Source organism: Pan paniscus, chromosome 2 (assembly GCF_029289425.2).
Source record: "Pan paniscus chromosome 2, NHGRI_mPanPan1-v2.0_pri, whole genome shotgun sequence".
NCBI classification, from domain to species: Eukaryota; Metazoa; Chordata; class Mammalia; order Primates; family Hominidae; genus Pan; species Pan paniscus.
Genome location: NC_085926.1, coordinates 186,800,629 through 186,818,597, shown reverse-complemented (window position 1 = coordinate 186,818,597; position 17,969 = coordinate 186,800,629). Strand labels below are relative to the sequence as shown.

The 17,969-nt window shown below is 44.5% G+C and overlaps 1 protein-coding gene and 1 long non-coding RNA gene across 2 annotated transcripts in view; one reads left to right on the top strand and one right to left on the bottom strand.

Moving 5' to 3' along the window:
* Window positions 1-1,157, bottom strand: part of TPRG1 (tumor protein p63 regulated 1) — a 383,450-nt gene extending 382,293 nt beyond the window's left edge. The window contains exon 1 of the mRNA XM_063603024.1: window positions 723-1,157. The gene's annotated coding sequence lies outside the window, so the exon portion shown is untranslated. The remainder of the gene's footprint in view (window positions 1-722) is intronic.
* On the top strand, window positions 207-15,665 carry LOC134730064 (uncharacterized). Its single transcript, XR_010111708.1, has 2 exons — window positions 207-868; window positions 6,105-15,665. It is a non-coding gene; the product is annotated as an uncharacterized LOC134730064 (long non-coding RNA).
* Window positions 15,666-17,969: the final 2,304 nt, after the last annotated feature.

Sequence of the window (17,969 nt, the reverse complement as noted above, 5' to 3'; positions counted from 1 at the left end):
AGCCCCGCGTCTCTGCCAAGTACATTCTGTTCCCTGGAGCACATCCAGTGCATCTCAGATTACTATGTAATGCGACAAAGAGGGAGAGGTGGCTGGGAGGGGCATCGGGGAGCGGGGCGGGGAGGGGAGAGGGCGGGACGCAGGAGCGTGCGGGGAGGAGAGGAGGATGCCACTCTAAATATAGCTGCCCTCCTGGAATGCATCTTGCAAGGTGCTTATTCACTGCACAAGAGTGATCCCAGAGTGAGGGTACGATTGGGCCCTGTCGTCCAGGAATCCTGGAGCGCTGAGAGCGAAGCCCAGGACCAGGGCGAGGACAGACAGTGGGGGTGGGGAGGAGGCTGCAGGAGGCTCCTGGCTGGGAAGGGCTGGGAAGGTGGAATTCGAAGGGGGCGGGGCTAGGAGGTGGTGGCCCCGCCCCCAAGGCCGCCGCCCCGCTTTGCAGCTCCAGCCTGAGCTGCAGCCTGCGCGCTAATTATAGACGTGAATGGAAAGCGGCCGCTTTTGAATGATCGCGTTGCTCGAGCTGCCGTTGGAAGCTTAGAAGCAGGTGCTACCGTGCTAGATACAAAGCGATCTATTTAAAAGCCCTCTGTCACGCACGCACACTTACTGACGAATCCTCTGGCTCTCTCCTACCACCGCCCGGTGGCGGATTCCGGAATTGGTTCAAAAGGCCTTGATCCCGAACACCCAGGACAGAGACAGAGTACTTTTCCTACCTCTTTCGCCTGCATCCTTAGAAAACTCCCGTGGATGAGAAGATCCCCAGGCCTTTACAAGCTGTTGTTTTACAAAAGGAGAAACTGAGGCAGGAAGAGGCGGTGGATGTGCACCAGGGCACGTGGTGCGTCGGTGCATAGCTGAGGTAAACTTCTGGTCTCCTGACAGCCTCTCCATTTGCCTTACCGGGTTGGAACCTGAAGCAAGTCTCACTTTAACGCCGTTAATTTCCAGGCATGGATCTTTAGCCAATAATGAGCATCCGCCTCCTTTCGTGGTTCAGCGCCTGCTCCCTCCAGTCCCCACCCCCACCCCACTCCCACACGGAAAACTTGCTAATGCTGGCTGATTCTCATTGCTGGGTTTAGTAGTTCAGGCCTGGAAACTGGGTAACCTCAATAACTATGACCATTTCAGTATGTGTGAGTCAGTCTAATGTGCCCTCCCTCAGCATAATCCTGTCACGAGGAACGACGCAGGGGGCAAAACCTAGACTTTTCCTTCCCATCAGCATCTTGGCTGCACCTAGTGCTCACAGCCAAGCGTGTTAATGCACATGATGGCCTAATCCAGTCCATACGAGCACAGTGAAAATTCTTATGCCCATTTTATGGAATCCCTGTAGAAATGGAGTCTTGGAGGGAGGAAGTGACTTGCTCACAGTCATCTGCTGATGAGTGGTCGACTTGAGAGCCAAAACCAAGTTCTCTACCCTCGATGTGGGCTATGTCCAGTATTCATGCTTTGGCCTGCAAGGGGGAGCAGCAATCCACTTAGCAATAAAGAGGGATAACCCTACGTTCCCTCAGACACCTGGAGTGTCCTGAGGATCTCCACTCTGACCATTGGCCTTTTCTGCCTGTGGGTCTGGGGCCACTCCCACGCTAATCCACAGTATTAAACTGGGCATGGAGAGCTGCTGTCTTCTCTAGAAACCGAAATCTCCAAGTCCAGTATCTACATTCAGCTTCCAATAACAAGGCCAATCCTACTTACCACCTGGACCCATCTATGTCTCCCCACCTTTGCTGACTGCTTTGGACTTAACTCTGCCTGTGTCTCTCTTGGCTATTCCTGTAACCTCAAGATCTCCACCAGGGCAGATGGATAAAGAGGCAGCATCCAGTAACATGCTGAAAAAAGAAGGGAGAGGGAATAGGTGTGGATGACAGAATATTTTAGTTGTTTTTTATTTACCTCTTGGAAGCAAAGACTGTATCTTAGTCTTTGTAAGTCCTCCTTCTTCCCAACATATACAAGGTCCAGCCCGCCCAATGCACCGAGCATAGCAGACAACCAGAAATGTTAAAGAGTCATAAAACTTTCACATGGCTGTGGAAAATTGTATATACCTAGGTTGGTCACAGTCATGTTTCTCTGATAACAAAGATAGGTAGTTTTACAATACTGACAAATTACTTAAGCTTTCTAGGTCTCAGTTTTCTCATCTGTAAAATGGGCATAATTGTACCTCAAAGAAGCAGTACTGGCAGTGCTGAGCCAGGAAAAAAGCAAAATGTTCGCATGTGAATGGTTGTATCTACAATCAGGCTACTTAATTTGGAATCTGAATTCAGCTATGAGTCTAGCACTATGACTAGTGTCAGCACTCAGTAGTTCTTCTCACACAGGGTTGTTCTAGGAATTAAGCTGGATAACATATATGAGCACTCTTTGTACAGTGATATAAGATTGTTCACATACTTTATTATTAATAAATAAAGTTGCCCAGGGTTACACAGCTAACATACAGTAGAACTGGGATTTAAATCCAGATATGCTCCTGTCCTAGGTCTCCAGTCTCAAGTGCATAACAATAGTCATCATTACTGAGCACTTATTCAATAATATGGTTTTGCATTAACTGTGTCTGCTTCTATTTGAGATGCAGAAATAATAGACATGCCTTTAGGTTGGAGATAAGTAGGTAAGGGCCTAGGACAGATACACAAGTAACTATGTAATACCAGTCAGTGGATGATGAGCGCTCTGATTAGCACAATAAACCAAATGCCATGAGCACCAGGGAAGAACAAGCAGATACTCCCCAAGGTGGGGAGAAGGGTTCAGGATGGCTGCAGTGAGGGTAAAGGAGCATGAACAGACCCTGGAAGAATTGGTAGCATTTGGACAAGTGGAGGCAGAGGTGAGGGAAGTTCCTGATAAAGGGATCAGCAAGAGCAAAGACCCAAAAGCAGGAAAAGAAAGGGAGGATTTAGAGAACAGCAAGCTTGCCAGCATTCAGAGAACATAGTGCCGGCAGAGAATGAGCAGGGGCAGAATGAGAGAGCACACTGGGAGCTAAGCAAGGAGACCAGGTGTCCCAGGGAGCCAGGGCAAGCTCAGCAGGGCCAGGTGAGTCTCTCTGATGACATGGAGGGCAGGTGTGCTACAGTCTCAGGATGATAATGAGTGGAGAAATTTTGCTCTGGGGCCAGATATGAGGCAGCAGAAGCTAGGGTAGCTTCATAGCTCCTTTGTAGCACCTCCTAGATGTTGTATTTGTATATTTACTTGTGTTTCATCTTTTACGTTGGCCTATAATCTCCATGAGAGATGGGAACAGGAGGCTTTCCTTTCTTACTTGTCCCAGGGCTTACCACAGTGACATCCATAGTAGGAGCTCGATAAAGACTTGATGAGCAAGTGAATGCTTCTTTGACCCCAAGGCCAAGAGGACCACCACAGTGATCCAAACATGGACAAAGGTTTCTCCAAGAAGGTTGTTCCTACCTTTAACTTCAGTAAACAGGTAGCCCAGGGTGGTGTAGAAGAGTTTAAAATTCACTGAGCAGGAGTGCAGGACTTCTTTCATGATCCCTCAAATATACGTGCTGTAGTTTTAGACAATGAAATCAGAAAGAACTGGGGAGAAAAGAAACAAAAAAAATGAAACCTTGAACTGAAATAAAACCCTTCCTGTAACTCTCTATCTCTTAGTTATTTTAATTATCCATCTTCTGGTTTTAGTCTTCCCTCTCTAAAAAAAAAAAACAAACAAAAGAAGGATGAAGGGAAAAGAGAGAGAGAAGAAAAGAAACTTGCCCGAGAGAGCTATGAGTTTAGGCAACTGATTTTGTTGTCTTCTAAAGCCTTCTATGGCCTGGATCCCTTCCCAGCTCAAGTTGGGAAACAGAAAAGAAATCCAATTGGTTTCCGTTGTTAAGGGTTTGGGACAAACTGCTGATAGAAGCTGTGCCAACTGTCCTATCCTGGCCTTCTTTAAAATATGAATGTCGTTGCCTTTTGTCACTCCACTTGGAAAGGCAATTTAGTGCTATGTTTTTTGAACAAGGGGACAGGATTCCAGGGCTGGAACAAACAGAACCTAGAGGTTACCTAATTCCACTCCTTCATGTTATAAAAGAGAAAACTGAGGAAAAAGAGAGAGGAAATGACTTGTTGATGGCTGCCCATCACATAAGTGATGGAGAATGGCAGAAAGGGATGAAGGCTTCTCATTTTAATGTTAGTGCTCTTTCCATACATGATGACAACTTCTTTAAGAGAGAACTCATATTTCTCTGAAAAGAGGGTAGTTTTAGAGAAGCAGATCTGGATTTAAATCCCAGTTCTACTGTACATTAGCTGTGTAACCTGGGGCAAGAACCCAGATCTTCTGCAATAACAATAGTCATCATTACTGAGCATTTATTTTGTGCCAGGCTTAGGACAGCTAAGAAACTGGCCCAAGGCTGTGTAAGTTGCAAGTAGTAGAGCCAGTTTGAACCCAAGTCTGCCTTATTCTAAATCCCATAATATTTTCATAGTAGCACATTTCTTCTGTATGCCTCAGCTTTCTCATCTGTGAAGTAGTTATTTTTAAGAAGGAATAAGATATAAAGTGCCTAGCACAGCACTTGATATACAGTAGGTGCTCCATAAAAATCAGCTACTATTATGTTGAAGGAAACCTTTTGAATGTATTGAGTGTGTTACACCTTAGATCTTACCATTTTGATTATATTACTCAAGAATGTTGCCTATTATCAATCACCATCCTCACACTCATCAATCTCCACCAGCACTGTCTCAGCTTTCCCCGGATGTGTCCTCTCTCGGGGTTACGTTCCAAACATGGAAGATCTAAACAGACAGGTAGGGCAGGATGGGCACTGAACCTCCTTGTTGGTGCTGGAATGCTGAGGCAGACAGGTCAGGTCTGACAAGAGCAGCTATGGCCACTCACAGATCCAGGTGCAGGAGCCAGGTGGGTTGAACTAACTAGGGGTCGATTACAGGGATTTGGGGTGAGTAATGCCTAAGGTGAGCAGGCCACAGCCTCTGAAAGGCCGATTCATAGGAGGAGGGTTCAAGCTACCATTTCTGGCAAAATAAAGACAAGACGTTAGCTAGGAGGAAATAAAACTGGGTAAGTAGATCACCAGAGAAAGAACATAAAAACCAGGATTAAAGCAAAATCCATTTGGAAGGAATTGAGATTATAAGGGATCTGGGACCTCTAAAGATGACAGATGAGTCTTCCTTCGTCTGACTATAAAAAATAATAAATATCATGAAATAGTCTCAGTCATAAATTGCTGTGGATACATTTGTTTGGAGTGAAAGTATAAAAACATTCATGGAATGATATCCACTAAATTCAGGAGAGTAGACTCCTCTGTTGAGGTTGAGAGTGAAAGAAGGAGGGAGGAAAAAGGAAATGGAAGGTGGAATCTTTTACTTTGTGTGTTACGTTTAATTTCTTTTAAGAAAAAAAGAGATCTGAAGTAAATATGGCAAAATGTTAGCATCTGTGAATTCTGGTGGTGAGTACATGGCATCTGTTATATCTTTTCTGTATGGTTACATATTTAATAATTTAAAATAAAAATATAAAGTCATAAATATATTTAAAATCTAATAAATTTCATTAACACTAATATGTGGCCTCATTGTCGAAAATCTAGGGACTTTATGAATAATAACACAGAAAGATAATGAGTTTTAAATGTTCTGATGTTGGCTAGTTGACCTGATATTTCCTAGATACAACAACAGGCCGTATTCCAAGGGGAATTTATGTAGGATCTTTGTAGTAAGTTAGCATACTGACAGCCCATATATGTGTATTAAGAGAAGAATTTCTGGATTCTTCAAATCACACCATCTGCCCAATCATTCAAAAAATCCGCACTGCTGCCCTCTAACCTGGTTACCCAGAAAGTCCCATTTTAAAATAAGATTCAGGATCTTGTACTTTTATATAAAAAGAAACCCTAAAAATGCTTTTGAACAATCAAAGCTAATGTTACAAAGTCTATAAATTAAAATTTGTTGATGGAAACCCAGCAAGGATATGTAACTAAACAACCACTGAATCTAATTGACCTTTGTAGAACACTCTGCCCAATAACAACAGAATACTCATTCCTTTCCAGGGCACATGGAACATTCACCAAGATAAACCATATGCTGGAACATAAAATTTATGGATGTCGCCCATGAAGCAGAGTCCTTCAGACCCTCACTCAAAAACAAGTTTCATTTTACATTAAATTGGAGGACTATCTGGAGTCTCTGACCACCGTGTGACAGAAAAGAGAGCAGAATTGTTGCATGATGGGTAACACTCATCAGTAATCGCTGTTTGCCAAGCCATCTGGGAGGAGACCAAAGAGCTATAAAATAAGTTCAGGCACGGTGGTTCATGCCTGTAATCCCAGCACTTTGGGAGGCCGAGGTGGGTGAATCACCTGAGGTCAGGAGTTCGAGACCAGCCTGGCCAACATGGTGAAACCCTGTCTCTACTAAAAATACAAAAAAAATAGCTGGGTGTGGTGGTGGGTACCTGTAATCCCAGCTTCTCAGGAGGCTGAGGCAGGAGAACTGCTTGAACCCGGGAGGCAGAAATTGCAGTGTGCCGAGATTGTGCCACTACTCTCCAACCTAGGCAACAGAGCGAATCTACATCTCAAAAAAATAAATAAATAAAAATAAAAAATATATATATAGGTACCAGAGCTGAGAACGTAGCAGCCTGGGACCATGTATTCAGGAGCAAATAACAAGCCCAGAAAATGCCTGGGAGAAGTCTTGTACCAGTCCACTTCATGGTTTAGTAGGAACATCATGGGCTCAGCTGACAATGATTTGGGCATGGCCCTGCCACTAACCCACGAGAGGCTGTGGACCAGTCCCTTTCATTTCCCCTTTCTGGGGACCCGCTTCCCCTTGTGCAAAATGGAGTCACTAGAATCTAGTGTCTTGATCTCCAAGATGATTTCCACTTTTACTTTTCTGTGTCTATTTTTGTGTTCCTTCTAATTCCCCTGGGTCTTCAAGGAAAGGATGAATAATTCTTGGTAGTCTTTGTGTTAGAAGGCAGGGGGTGGTCTGAGACCTGCACAGGGCATATTTGCTTATATGGATTGGCTTATATCGCCCCCCAAATCCTGGATATGCTCAGACATATCCCAAAAGGTTCTACAAGGACATATTTACAAACAGCTTCCAAACAGCAGTAAAATGGCAAAACAAGCCTTGCAAGAGAAATTCTGTATACCAGACAATTTAATTCTGAACAATGGACCACATGAGGGTGTATAAATAACTAATTATGCTGGACAACATGAACAGCTTTTTTGGATGATTGCAAAATTGGGGAGGAAGGAAATGTGATGGGTATTTATATATTTGGGCTTCAGTCAAAGATTTCATATTCATTCTTAAGCAATTTGACTTACAAAATTAGCTCAGACTAGAACATGGTCAAACGACTTGAAACTGGAAGAAAGTCTGCTATCCCAGGGGGATGGTTTGTGCCCAAGGATCCAAGGGAATGGAATGGAGTACTGTGTGTGTGCTCCTGCAGCCTCTGCAGGCTGCTCAGTGAGAGGTTTCTTGGTCTTCAGAAGGACCTGCAGAAAAGGAGTAGGGACTGTTTTGGAGCATTTGTAATAAGTGTTCCAATATGAATCCACTTCATCTTGTTATCACACAAGCATACGCTCCTGAACATGCAGGTCCACATTTTTCCTAGGTTCCTCCTATTCCATCAGTACTATGCCAAGCCTTGAAGTGACGGAGACTGGATTTCTGGGAGGTGCATGGGGACACTTGGCTCACCTCTACATCCAGTGCCTGCTACTACTTCTAGTGCCTACATACCAGGTACACAGAAATACTTGTTGAACCAACTAGTTGTTTAACGAAATAAGTAGCAGACTGTCCTTGTGAAAACAGAATCCTTTGTGAACACAGAGGGGACAGAACAGTTCATTCTGACCTTAGGGATTGCAAGGCCCTTTCCTTCTTGCCGCAGGGCCTTCAAACATCTATTTCCCCCTTCCTGCCCTCTGCCTAAATCCTATTCATCTTTATATTGCTTCCAGAGAACCTTCCCTAACTCCAAACCCCTCCTCCTTGTCCTTGCATCATTCTATTTCATGACATCATGTCCTTGCTCTTCAAAATACATAGCACAACTTACTATTAATATCTATTTATGTGTTTATTTGTTGGGAATCTACTCCTACAATAGACTATGAGCAATAATGTCTTTCTTATCCATGGCTATCTCGCCAGTACCTACTATGGTGCCTGATGCCTAGGAGTGCATAGTAAATATTTGTAAGTTGTTTATTGAATAAATGCGTATTATTTACAAAGGAAGTAGAATTTGAGCAGGACCTTGAAAAAGATTTTGACAGAGATATGCAAGAAGAGAATTCAAGGAGGATGGAACAACCTAATCAGAAAAAAAAGAACAGGAAAAGTACACATAGGAGTAATTTGAATGGCCATGAGAATGTCAGTGTTTGCCAGAAATGACATGCTAAGAAACAGCAGTGGGAATCACCCTGATTTTTGCAGAAGATAAATAAAACTACCAGAGCTGAGCCTTAGACAAGTGGCTCAAGAAGTTCCATGAATAATCGATGGTTAAAAAGAGAGACTGGAGAGAAGGATATTATTAGGAGGCTGCTAAAGTGACGCATGCAAAAACCGATGGGGGATCAGACAGAGCAGCTGTGGTGGGAATCGAAAGATCAAAGACTGCAGAATGATTGAATAGAATGCATGCAGGAGAAAAGAGAAGGAGAAATTAGCAATAATCCTCAAGTTTCTACCTGGGAGGGTGGGTGAAGCAGGTGGAGCTGTGAGCAGAGATTGCAAACACAGCAAAAGTCAGAAGACTTTGGGCTGGAAGTAAGAGAGCTTTATATAGACATCTGGTGTTGGAAGTGTTGAAGAGCCACCAGCGAGAGCTATCTGGTAGAAAAAAGAGAGATCTGAACTTAGATGTGGGTTTAAGTAACACCTGCCCAGAGTGGGCAGCTGGAGTTGGTGAGCCAACTCAGTGTCCCAAGAATGCTTTAGGACCCACCTCCTTTACTTTTTCTGTACAGTAACTGAGCTTGAGCCTCAAAAAGTGGTCCCCAAAGAAGGCTTCTAGAATCCGCCAGGCTGCTAGGATCTGTACTGGCTTCCTTTGTTGGACATTTGGTAGAAGTGAGAGACAGGACTAGCCGGATTTCCTAGGCCAACTAAGAATCCCTAACCCTAGCTGGGAAGGTGACCGTGTCCACCTTTAAGCATGGGGCTTGCAACTTAGCTCACACCCAACCAATCAGATAGTAAAGAGAGCTCACTAAAATGCTAATTAGGCAAAAACAGGAGGTAAAGAAATAGCCAATGATCTATCGCCTGAGAGCACAGCAGAAGAGACAATGATCAGGATATAAACACAGGCATTCGAGCCGGCAATGGCAACCCCTTCGGGTCCCCTCCCTTCGTATGGGAGCTCTGTTTTCACTCTATTAAATCTTGCAACTGCACTCTTCTGGTCCCTGTTTGTTACGGCTGGAGCTGAGCTTTCGCTCGCCGCCCACTGATGCTGGCCGCTGTCACAGACCCACCGCTGACTTCCATCCCTCTGGATCCCGCAGGGTGTCCGCTGTGCTCCTGATCCAGCAAGGCGCCCACTGCTGCTCCTGATCGGGCTAAAGGCTTGTCATTGTTCCTGCACGGCTAAGTGTCCGGGTTTGTCCTAATCGAGCTGAACACTAGTCACTGGGTTCCATGGTTCTCTTCCGTGACCCACGGCTCCTAATAGAGCTATAACACTCACCGCATGGCCCAAGATTCCATTCTTTGGAATCCGTGAGGCCGAGAACCCCAGGTCAGAGAATACGAGGCTTGCCACCATCTTGGGAGCAGCCCGCCACCATCTTGGGAGCAGCCCGCCACCATCTTGGGAGCAGCCCGCCACCATCTTGGGAGCAGCCCGCCACCATCTTGCGAGCAGCCCGCCACCATCTTGGGAGCAGCCCGCCACCATCTTGGGAGCAGCCCGCCACCATCTTGGGAGCAGCCCGCCACCATCTTGCGAGCAGCCCGCCACCATCTTGGGAGCAGCCCGCCACCATCTTGGGAGCAGCCCGCCACCATCTTGCGAGCAGCCCGCCACCATCTTGGGAGCAGCCCGCCACCATCTTGGGAGCAGCCCGCCACCATCTTGCGAGCAGCCCGCCACCATCTTGCGAGCAGCCCGCCACCATCTTGGGAGCAGCCCGCCACCATCTTGGGAGCAGCCCGCCACCATCTTGGGAGCAGCCCGCCACCATCTTGCGAGCAGCCCGCCACCATCTTGGGAGCAGCCCGCCACCATCTTGGGAGCAGCCCGCCACCATCTTGGGAGCAGCCCGCCACCATCTTGCGAGCAGCCCGCCACCATCTTGGGAGCAGCCCGCCACCATCTTGGGAGCAGCCCGCCACCATCTTGGGAGCTCTGGGAGCAAAGACCCCTGGTAACAGAAGCATGTTCCACATATCATTGAGTTGTTGTCAAGATGTAGATGTTGTTCTTGCATACTGGAAAATCACCTCCTACTTCGAATATCTTCTTGATTCTCTCTCCTCCTGTGCCCTTCTAACCAGCACATGAAGGCTAAGTTCCCTTTCTCTTGACTCCCTCCTACCCCACACTGCAAGTAATCAAATCGGAGTTCTCCCTGACCATGATGAAGTTTGTGTCCCCATTAAGGAAATAATAAACATGGGGAAAATATCCCACATAGAGCTAGAAAAGAATTCTCCTAAAAGTAGAAACTTTAGCTTTGACTGATAGAAAAGTTATACCCTTGAATGTTTCCGAACTTAAGTCACAAGGAAGCCCAGCCAAGTACCAGACTGGTGTGAAATAATTTCCCCAGGTGAAGAGTACCACACTATTAGTCGACCGTGCGATTGAAGAAGAGAACGTTGCTTTTCACCAGTCATCTAGGGTCTGGAATGGGAAGGCACGAGGCCAGTGTGATGTAGACATACTCAGCTCTCAAAGAATTTTTCCTTGAAAGAGAAAAACAAAGGCAGGATGAGAACTCAATCAGCTGCTTCCTTCGGGAGACCGGCTGCAGCAGGACGGGCCCCTCACAAATATGCCAAGAATGAAGCTTTTAAATTACCACCACCAAGAATACTGGGTCAGAAGTTCCTAGAATTACTTCCTACTTGGATCAAAGAAGCATAGAGGTACAACAAGGTCTGACATCAGATGTGAAGTGATTTTGAACCCTGACCCACACTCCGATCCCCTTGGAGAACATAACTACTCCTGGAGGTGGAAGCGGATCCTGCCTTAATGGATAAAAACTGAGACAAGTCTTTTGTTCTTTTTAATACCCCAAAGGGTTGAGCTTAAGCCTTTCTGTAGGAGCAAAGACATCACCGTAAGGCAAACAGTGCTAGTACAGAACCATAAAACCCTTCTCAGCATCTAAAGGATACCCATTATGTTCATCTCAAAGTCAGAGTTATTTACTTTGCCTTTTATGTTGACATTCTTTTCTCTACTATGATAGTTAGCAAAATTGAATGAGAAAAGGCCCAAGTTCAAAATCCGCTCTGCCGCTTACAGGCCTTCTTGGTTTCAATAGTCAAACCCAGTGATGATTCTTGCCTGAGCAATCTCAGGTTGTTATGAGGAGTAGAGAATATGTAAATATGGGAAAGGGCTTTGTGACTATTCAGCTCTCCACATGTAAGTGGTTGTAATCATTCACTGACTAAACCTATCAGGTGGATTTTCTTCAACCTCAGTTGCTGCTTCATTCTCCCTTAGGGTCATGAAGTATCAGCAAGAGGCTGTTACTAGTTTTCTTGGGCTGCCTCCTGTCTGTCTCAGTCTCTATCTACAATGGAACCGACAATGAATCAAATCTGTGGAGCACCAGGCAACTCAGCACTCCAGTCTGTTAAAGTGTCTTGCACTGCTTATATTACAGCAAATAAAACAGGAAAGGAAAATATATTTATTCCCATCATTAATAATCCATAATGCCTAGTCAAACTGGTCATAGTAAACTGGATCAATCAGCCTTGCCTACAACAGTCTCAATATAAGGGAGTTCATTATGCTAGCTGGGAACTTGGGACCAGATCATCCTGAATCTCAGTGGGCCACTTTCTGGCTGAGTGACCCCACCAAGGTCACTTAATTCCTCATGATTTCCTTATAGATATAATCTTGGTTAATAATAACAACCTATGTAAAGAGTGAGCATATTAAATTAAATGAGGAAATAATGATAAAAGTGTTACATATTAAGTCCACAAGCACATTTGGGTTCCCTTCTTCCTTGCAGGTGAAGGGAAAATAAATAATAATAATGATAGCTGGCTGGGCAAGGTAGCTCACACTTGTAATCCCAGTACTTGGAGAGGCTAAGGAGGGAGGATTGCTTGAGCACAGGAATTTGAGACTAGCCTGGGCAATATGGCAAAACCCTAGCTCTACAAAAATGCAAAAATTAGCTGAGTATGGCAGCATGCACCTGTAGTCCTAGCTACTCAGGAGGCTGCAGTGGGAGAATAGCTTAAGTCTGGGAGGTCGAGGCTGCAGTGAGCTGTGATTGTGCACTGCACTCCAGCCTGGGTGACAGAGCAAGACCCTGTCTCAAAAAAAAAAAAAAAAAAAGTAAATAATGATAGGTAATACTTACATAGCATCTATGATATAGCAGGCACTGTTCTGAGAGTTCTACTTATTAATATATTAGCTCACCTAGTCTTTGCAACTCTGAGATAGAATGCTGTTTTCATCTAACCTTTACAGGTGGGTAAGCTAAAGCTCAGTGAGATTATATACTTACCTGGGGTCACATAGCTCACAGGGACAGAACCAGGATTTAACTCAGGTGCTCTGACACTACAGCGCTGTGCTAACCTACCATGCTACAACGCTGCCCATGATTATGGATATTAATCCACAGGCTTCTTTCAACTTTATATTCTGAGAGCTGAAACATAGGCTTTTTACCCCTAATTAATATGGCATGTCTTCCTAGACAATATATATTCTAATTACATTTTTAATATCTGTCATTTGTAATGATTCAGCTTCTGATAAGCTTGTTAACTGAATGTCATTTTTTTCTCCACCTAAACCACCTTTGGAAAGTTCACACACATCATGCAGTGATTTATGATTTGAGGAAGAGCATCATATATGTAAACTAAAAAATGTTTATTAAAGTTAGAATTAATAATGATTGATTTGATTTCACTGATGAGTTAATTGGGGAAATGAACAGGTAATTGGGTATTTACAAAAGAAGGTCAAGAGTGGTTTGTGGGAGTAGTCAGTCAGATCCATTTCCTAAGCTTTTGCTCAGCCTTTCCTTCCTAAAACCCAGCCTGCTGGGGAGCAGGAAAAGAAAGCAAAGCACCGTACATTTGCTTACGACTGACACACTTTTCTCACAAAAGCTGTGCTCTGATCTGATCTACTCTGACACCTCCAAAGGCACTTTTGTCTACAGAATAAAACCAAACCTCATCTGTTTCTCAAGGGTCCTCCACACTTGTCTGGCTCCAGACCGCTTGTTCATGACTGTCTTCCAATAAGCTTCAGACCCTTGCCTTTCCCCCAAAAAGATTTTCCCCCCAAAATCTCTAAGCTCTCCATTGCTCCAACAGGCCCTTCCCTCTCTAATTCTGCCAAAGTTCTAGTAAGTTTTCAAGACTGTTTCTGGGGTGTCCAATCTTTTGGCTTCCTTGGGCCACATTAGAGGAAGAATTGTCTTGGGCCACACATAAAGTACATTAACACTAACAGTAGCTGATGAGCTTGAAAAAAAAATCACCGGCTGGGTGTGGGGGCTCACGCCTGTAATTCCAGCACTTCGGGAGGCTGAGGCAGGTGGATCGCCTGAGGTCAGGAGTTCGAGACCAGCCTGGCCAACATGGTGAAACCCCGTCTCTACTAAAAATACAAAAATTAGCTGGGCTTGGTGGCAGGTGCCTGTAATCCCAGCTACTTGGGAGACTAAGGCAGGAGAATCGCTTGAACTCAGGAGGCAGAGGTTGCAGTGAGCTGAGATCATGCCATTGTACTCCAGCCTGGCGCAACAAGAGCGAGACTTTGTCTTAAAAAAAAAAAATCAAAAAAATCTCATAATGTGTTAAGAAAGTTTATAAATTTGTGTTGGGCCAAATTCAAAGCTATTCTGGGCTGCATGAGGCCCACAGGCCATGGATTATACAAGCTTGGACTGTACCTTCTCTACTTGTATGTCCCACATACCCTCAGTTCAGAATTAGCTTTTTCTTTCTTCCATTTCCAATGGCACAAAATAATACTTCTATTTTAGAACTGATCCCTCATTATGTGGCACTGAATTTTGTATGTGTGTCTACTTGTTCCACCAGAGTGAGCCCCTAAATAGTAGGGTGAAGGTCACATTCATCTCTGAATGGTCCTTCAGTAACATAGTTCCTGGCAAGAGGAAGTTTTCAATAAATTTGGTTTACTTGAATTGAGCTTCTTATACAGCAGAGTGCAATTATTTTGTGACTGCAGTTTGAGAGCATACTCCCCAAGGCTAAAACGGACAATGAACTTTTTTCAGCTAACTGTAAGATAGTATAAGCCATCAATCTCTTAAAGCCAGAGGGAAATTCACCTTTAAGCACTTGGAGATTTATTTAACTAAAGGAGTCATTCCACCAGAAAGCATCATTGTGATTTCTCTCATTATCTAAAATGAATAAGAATTATTATAATGATAAATTAGTGGCAGGAGACACTGATTTTTAGAAAGGAAAGTTAATAATGCACAGTGAATAAAATCTCATTTAGATGTTCTTTGCACTTGCTCTCCAATAATAATCATTCAATTTATAGCACTTTACAGTTAGTGCATTCGTATATAATTTCATCTTCACATCAACACAGAAAAGCTAGTCTCATTGCCAACTTACAAATAACAAAACTGAGTCTAGGCAGGCAAGGAAACAAATAACTATTAAGTACCAGAGTTGGGTCTCAAATCCAGGACCCCTGACTATAACCTGGGTTATCTTCTCCCAGGCATTGCCAGCCCAGGAACCTCCCAAGGGTAAGTCCTGCAGATGAGCAGCTTCCTCTCCAGGCCCCTGAGCATCCTAGTCAGAGGCCTGTGTGTATCTGTGCCACCCCAGCTACACTTGGTAGAGCACACTTGAGGTGTCTCAGTGCTATAGAACCACCCACTTCAGGTTGTTTCACTGTGCATAGTCCTCTTAGGCCTCTAATGACATTTCAGAAAATTACTTTCACTTTTTAAATCAAAGTCCCCTGCCTTTAAGAAACAGTGTCTGACTCTCTAAATCTCTTCTTCCTATCATAATTGCCATCTCCAATAAACTGCCTTATTTTTTTCAAATATCTTCTTTCAAAATGAAATTAAGCTTTGGGAGGCCGAGGCAGGTGGATCACGAGGTCAGGAGATGGAGACCATCCTGGCTAAAACAGTGAAACCCCGTCTCTACTGAAAATACAAAAAAATTAGCCGGGCGTGGTGGCGGGCGCCTGTAGTCCCAGCTACTCGGGAGGCTGAGGCAGGAGAATGGCATGAACCTGGGAGGCGGAGCTTGCAGTGAGCAGAGATTGTGCCACTGCACTCCAGCCACGGCGACAGAGCAAGACTCGGTCTCAAAAAAAAAAAAAAAAAATGAAATTAGGGAGATAGGCCGGGGGTGGTGGCTCATGTCCGTAATCCTAGCACTTTGGGAGGCCAAGGCGGGTGAATCACCCGGGGTCGGGAGTTCAAGAGCAGCCTGGCCAACGTAGCAAAACCCTGTCTCTACTGAAAATACAAAAATGACCCGGGCATGTTGGTGCAAGCCTATAATCCCAGCTACTTGGGAGACTAAGGCAGGAGAATCGCTTGAACCCGGGAGGCAGAGGTTGCAGTGAGCCAAGATCACACCATTGCAACCTGGGCATTAGAGCAAGACTCCACCTTAAAAAAAAAAAAAAAAGAAAAAGAAAAGAAAGAAAGAAATTAAGGATATAACTGTACTTGGAGGGAAAACTATTTTAACTGAGTTAATCCTTATCTATTTTAGTAAGGGATGAATTGACAATATAAGTTCCTCAGTGCCTAGAATAGGACTTGGCACATAGAAGGTGCTCAATATGTATTTGCTATTGAGTAAAGTAAATAAAATAAGAAATAATATTAATAATCATAATAATCATATTATTAATAACCATTAATAGTAATATTAACAATCTCCACTTGTGGACATAATCACAGCAAAACCTCGAGCAAGAATTGCTGACAGTCATTGCCTCTGAAGTGATGGGAAGGGCATGAATCCAAAAACTGTTGCCTTTTGTTATGTTCCTTCTGGAATATTTGATTTTGGGGTGGAGTCAATCTAATCCAAGCTGAAGCCTTTGCTCAGGCATCCTACCTGAAAATGGTACCTTCCCCATCTGAAAACAGAAAACTACTGCCTGGAGAGCATACATGTGCTGTGTCTGTGCCTGTTTTAACCACATGTATGTATGTATTTAATAAAAATTCAAACATTAAACATGTTTTACAAATCAATCCGGTTATGTTCCTTGCCTCTTACAGTATCTGGGTTGCAAAAACAAAGGCACAAAGCCTCTAGTAAGAGCCCTTTTCTTCTAGTCTCCTTCCTATATCCTAGAACAACAGAGGCAAAAATGGAAGAAATAAACCAAGAACCACTAACAGGGGCCCAATTCCCTCCCATATGCTCAACAGTTTCTTTCAAAGTGGCTTTCTAGTCCCTCTCTACCAATTCTCTCATGAACCTCTTCCCAAAATATGCCATAGCTCCAGACCACTGCTTATGTTCTCCTATCCAAGTTGAGGCTCGGGCCTCCTGAGCCCTGGACAGCACTGCTCAGTGCAGAGGGTGCAGGGAGACACCCTCCAGGCCAGTCTCCCAGGACATGCATGAGTGACTTCTGAGTAGCCTAACCACGGATGCTAAATGCAGGTGATGAACCACACTGCAAAAGACAGGACTGTAGCAAAAGTTCGAAATCAATGTCTCAGTTAGAAATGAAAGAAGAAAGACAAAGAACAGTGGATGCAAGTAGGAAATGTGTACTCTGGGCCTCCTCTCTGTCACCAAGGGGTTGTAGGTTCCTGAGCGAGCTACAGGCTGCTCCCCAATGAAAAGAGGACAAAATCCTGGCTTGCCAACCTTGTAGGATTGTTGTGAGGATCGGAGGAGATCCTGGGTGTGAAAAGGACTTAGAAACTATAAGTTTTCATACGTTTTGAAAGATTTTTGTTATCATACGGTGAGTTGTAAAGAGGAGAAGGAATTGGTATTTTTCTCTGGACTGGAACTTTGAATCACAAAGCAGCTAACTCAGCAGCTTTGGGGCAGACCTAGGGGAAAAATTCTGGCCTCCAGCCTCATGTCCCAGTTGTTAAAACCCAGCACATTTCTCTAGAATAGAATGCATCATATAGACGTAATCTTTAAAAGTAACCCGGGGGGACTCTCCAGGCCTTTCCTGCAAAACCCAGAGGACAGTTGTGCTGACTCTGTGAAGCCTGTACTCTCTCCCCAGGATTAAACCTTCAGAATTAGAGTCAGAAAGTCGGCACTGAGGTCCACTGTTTCTGAGAAAGTTTCCTGGCGTTTAGCTAAAGGCCAACAACCCTGTGAGGCAGGTGCTGTTATCGCCCCATTTTCAAGATGAGGCTTGAGGTTGAGAGATATGAAGTGGGCTCAAGCCTATACAATGTCAAGGCCCAGATCTCCTCTGTCTGAGCTCCTGGGCCTTATGGTCACTGGGTGTGGGATCAGAAAATCCGTCTGTGGGTGTCAGAAGCAGAGTTCCAAGCTAGGCTGGGATAGAGGTGGGTGGATGCCTTCCCCACCTGCCAAGTACTTACTCTTCAGGAAGGTTCTAGGGGCTTCCAGGAGAAACACCTCTAACCTAGTAACAATAGCTCTGCCAGCCTGGAGGGTGAAATTGACAGGCT